General features: G+C 41.6%; 1 pseudogene; it reads left to right on the top strand.

The window, feature by feature from the left end:
• The first annotated feature begins 279 nt into the window (after window positions 1-279).
• Window positions 280-4,353, top strand: LOC129061910 (Y-box-binding protein 1-like; annotated as a pseudogene).
• Window positions 4,354-4,734: the final 381 nt, after the last annotated feature.

Below are 4,734 nucleotides of genomic sequence, written 5' to 3'. Positions count from 1 at the left end.
AGCCCATGTGCTGATAAATTGAACATACCTTATTAAGGAGTGCATTATAATGCTTTGCAGTGGAACTCATCCTCCATAATAGGTAAACATATTCACTGGAACCAAACTTATAAACCTGGAAATTTGGGTTCTAAACCCATTTCTGCTCCTATCTAGCGCAGTGACCTTGGGAAAGTCAGATTACCATGTACAGTTAGTTGTGGTGCAACTTGGACCTCATGTTACAGATTTTTAAAATGGAAAACTTTCTAAAGGAACTTCTTTTTACTTCCTGGAACCATGTGTGGACTTGGGGAAAGATCAAGTCAGGCCATGACAGTCAGGTGAGAAACTAGATGTTTTGCCATTATCAAAGATATATCTAGGAAAATAAATCTTTTCCAGACAAAAACCTCTTCTTGACAACTGTCAGGTAATTTCCATTCTGATGTTTCTTTTTTTTTTTTTTTAGTTCAACTGGTATTTGTTACAAGTTTGTTACACACACACACACACACACACACACACACAAATAACATGGAACAGAGTGACAGATTTCAGAGAGAAAGGAGGATGCAGGGGACTGGAGCAGATTAGCCAAAGGACATATATGCATATTCACATGGCCCATGGACTCAGACAAAAATGTGGTGAATCCCACAGGGTGAGGGTGAGAAAACAGGGGTTGGGTGGAGGGGGACTAGCAGGGGGGAAATGGAAGACATCTGTAATAAACAGTGTCAACAATAAAAAATAAGTTTTAAAAATCAGGAAATATTGCAGAACTATTAAGCAGGAAGCCTGTGCTTCAGGTTTGGTTGTACACTTAAAACTGCGTTTTTTAGGCATTATAGTGACAGCAACAATTGCCACTTACGAGCATCTACCCTGTTCACTGTGCTAGGTGCTTTGCAGGTTTTTTAAAAATTCTCACAAAATGCTTTATGATAAGCGTTATTAGCGTTACTATATAGATGACCAAAAAGAGGTTCAGAGAATTCAGTAACTTGCCCCAAGTCACATAGCTTGTACTATAGTGAGAATCCAACATCCTTGCTTTTTCCGCTGACTGAATTCTTTAGACCTCATTTTTCTACCCCCCTATAAAATAATGGAATTTAATTATGTGACCTCTAAGGACAACATTAAATTTATTTGCTGACTTTTTATTAGAGAAAATTTCAAACTTGCACAAGAGTAGAAAGACTAGTACAATGACCTATCTCCCAAGTACAACAATCAGCACCTTATAGCCACTCCCGTTTCCTCTACTCTCCACTGACTTTCCTCCCCCGGCCCCCGCCGCTGTCCCCAGTGGAATCCTGTGAAGCAGTCTAGATACAGCATTTGATCTGTAAATATTTCTGTATTTATCACTAAAAGGAAAGACTCTATAAAAATAGCCCAACACTTTAGCACACCTAAAATATTAACAGTAATTTCTTAATAGTAAACAACCAGTCAGCCCCCCCTATGCCGTGATCTAAATCTTTAGTTGTTGGACTATGGAGAGGTAGAGGAAGGATACTATCTCAGGGTAACAGCAGTTCACCAACCCATATAGAACTGTTTCAACATTTTAAAAACTGGGAATGCCGTTCTCTGCATACTGGCTTATTACAGACCATGGAATCTTTGAGTTCCCTTCCAGCTCTAACAGGAGCCTATACAGTCACTCAATTGAGATACCCTTTTCCTGCTTCCTTACCCTATATATTAGGCCATATATATATATATCTGAAAATTTCACAATAATACAAATGATTATTTTACATGATTCTGGAACTTCTGGCCAATAAAATAAGCAACAAAACAGAAATATGAGTTATGACTATTAGAAAATAAAATTTACAGTATTTGGAACCAATATGATTAGATACCCAAAACAAAACAAACAAGAATTTCTTAGCTAGAATAGCAAATTATGAGCACAAATATGTAGGCCAAGCAAGCCTAAAAAATCTACAGGGTGTGACAAAAGTAGGTTTACAGTTGTTCATATGGAAAACAATATACTCATTAATAAATAATAATAAAAGTAAACTGTGTTTCACATACTCACAACTGTAAATCTACTTTTGCCCCACCTTGTATTATTGTGGAGCCAGCTACCATGTTAGAAGGCCTGGATCAATTAGTAATTGTAATTGAAGTTAAGTATAACTAATAATACAATTTTCAGCTATTTTGAATGAATCTCACTGAAATTACTTAAGAATTGCTTTACCCTAGTGGATGTCAGTGATACCGCCTTCTCTAAAAGCTCTTTCCTAAGCACCGGCGTTCCCCTCCCCTCCTACCACCCGCACAACCACAGGCAGAGCATCTCTGTGCTCACATAAACCTGCTCCCCTGGTCGCGCTTGGTGGGTTCAGAGACAGCCACCTGGCCGAAACCAGTACAACCAGAGGCTTTCCTCTGTATTTTTCAAACAGGAGTCAAGGAAGTGAGTTATAGGACTCACTTCCTATAACGTTGTTGTTATAGGACACTGCCCCCAAACACCGTCGGTGTCCATGTTTTCTCCTTTGTGGAGAAACCGTTATCTGCAGTGAGAGCAGATGAAGCTGACATGCAGAGGAGCCTACCCAACTGTCAGGGGGATTTCGATGGCAGGGGACTTCCTGGAGCTGCTGTGAGTCTCCCCTGCCCCCCCGCCCATCTCTCAGATTGGTGTTTTAACTCTTCCTTGGAACCCATAAGCCAATAATGTCTAATTTTTGCCAAAGCTAATTCAAATTAGATTTCTCTCTCTTGCCATTAAAAAATTCCCACTTCATTGACAAAAGGAAATACATAGAATATATTTTCCATAATAGATTTATATTTTAGTAATATATATTTTATCATACCACACATAAATCCTCTCAGTTCCCCAATTATTAGCAATAAAAAAAATTCAGAATGTTAATGGGTTTTCAACTATGTGAATTTTTAAATACTTAGATATGCACAGTCTAGTATGTGGTGGAGAAGGCAGGACATATCTGAAAAAGTAAATTGAGTTTAGAACATATAGGGCCTTAAATATCATGTTAAGGGGGGGTTACTCTGTAGGTGGAAGGGATACAACTGGAAAGTTTTCAAGCAGGGAACTGGTATGTTTGGATTTTTAGGATATTTGGATAGGTAATCCTGGTGGCAATGTGGAGCTGGAATTAAAATGGAGGAAAAATTGGAAAATGCTCTACAAGATTCTCATTCTAGAAACCTAATGACTTAAAGGTATTCCAGGTATCCAAAGACTGAATTGATGAGGGGGCTTACGTAAGAAAGTTACTCTGGAAATGCTGGGAGACAGAAGGAACCAAGAGACATTTCCGTTGGACTCACAGCAGGAGCTGGAGAGCACAGCCCACAGAGCCCTGAGAAGGCTCCCCGCTGCCGCGGGCCTGGTCACCAGCACAGCCGGGAGAAGCTGCAGCTGCTGCAGCGGGTCCCCGTCGCCCTCGCTGCAGCCACGAGCAGCGCCCCTGGGCCCCAACACTCAGCGCTCCTGACACCAAGGCTGGCACCATGGGCACCAACACTGGGAGCAGCAGCCCAGTTGGCCTAACATCCTGCCAGTGGGGACAAGCAGGTCACCACAATGAAGGTTTTGGGAACAGTAAATGATTCAATGTAGGAAACAAATATGGTTTCATCAACAGTAATGATACCAAGAAAGGTGTGTTTGTAAACCAGATTGCCATAAAGAATAACCCCAGGAAGTACCTTCACAGTGTAGGAGATGGAGAGGCTGTGGAGTTTTATGCTGTTGCAGGAGAAAAGAGTGTGAAGGCAGCAAATATTGCCGACCCTGGAGGAGTTCCAGGGCAAGGCAGTAAATACGCAGCAGGCCGTAACCATTGTGACACGGTGCACAGCGCAGGGGTCCTCCATGCAATTACTAGCAGAATTACCAGAGTAGTGAGAGCTGGGGGAAGAGAATTAAGGATCAGCTCCCAAAGGCGGGGCCCAACCGCAGGGCCCTACCGCCGGCACGGCTCCCACGCACCTTCCTACATGCAGAGACCCTACGGCATCAACCACAATATTCCAACCCGCCTGTTCAGGGAGAAGTGATAGAGGGCGCTGACAACCAGGGTGCAGGAGAACAAGTTGGACCAATGAGACAGTAGTTATCGGGGCTGTAGAACATGATTGCACAGGGACCCTTCTTGACTAAAGAGGACGGCAAGGAAGAAGATAAGGAAAATCAAGATGAGACCCAAGGTCAGCAGCCACCTCAACATCGGTACCACGGCAACTTCAGTTACCAACGCAGATGCCCAGAAAACTCCAAACCACAAGGTAGCAAACAGACTAAAGCAGCAGATCCCACCAGCTGAGAATTCATCTGCTCCAGAAGCTGAGCAGGGCAAGGCTGAGTAAATGCTGGCTTACCATTTCTACGATCATCCAGTTTAGTCATCCAACAAGAAATGAATATGTAATTCCAGCAATAAGAAATGAACAAAAGATTGGAGCTGAAAACCTTAAGTGCTTGCTTCTTGCCAGTTGACCAGATAACTAGAACTATCTGCATTATCTATGCAGCATGGGATTTTTATTATTTTTACTTAAAGATGTCTCTTTTTAGTAATGACAAATGCTTTTTTTTTTTTTAAGCCTGGTTTTTCTCAGTACACCTCCAAAGGTTTTTAAATTGTTCCATATCTGGTCAGGTTGAGATTTTTGGGATATTTTAAATTTGTAATAAAAGTTTATAACTTGATTTAAGAAAACAAAAGTCAACAAACTGCAAGCACCTGT

Source organism: Pteronotus mesoamericanus, unplaced genomic scaffold (assembly GCF_021234165.1).
Source record: "Pteronotus mesoamericanus isolate MK-2021 breed Mesoamerican mustached bat unplaced genomic scaffold, CSHL_Meso_final scaffold_651, whole genome shotgun sequence".
In the NCBI taxonomy this organism is placed as follows: domain Eukaryota; kingdom Metazoa; phylum Chordata; class Mammalia; order Chiroptera; family Mormoopidae; genus Pteronotus; species Pteronotus mesoamericanus.
This window is presented reverse-complemented; position numbering and strand designations above follow the sequence as displayed.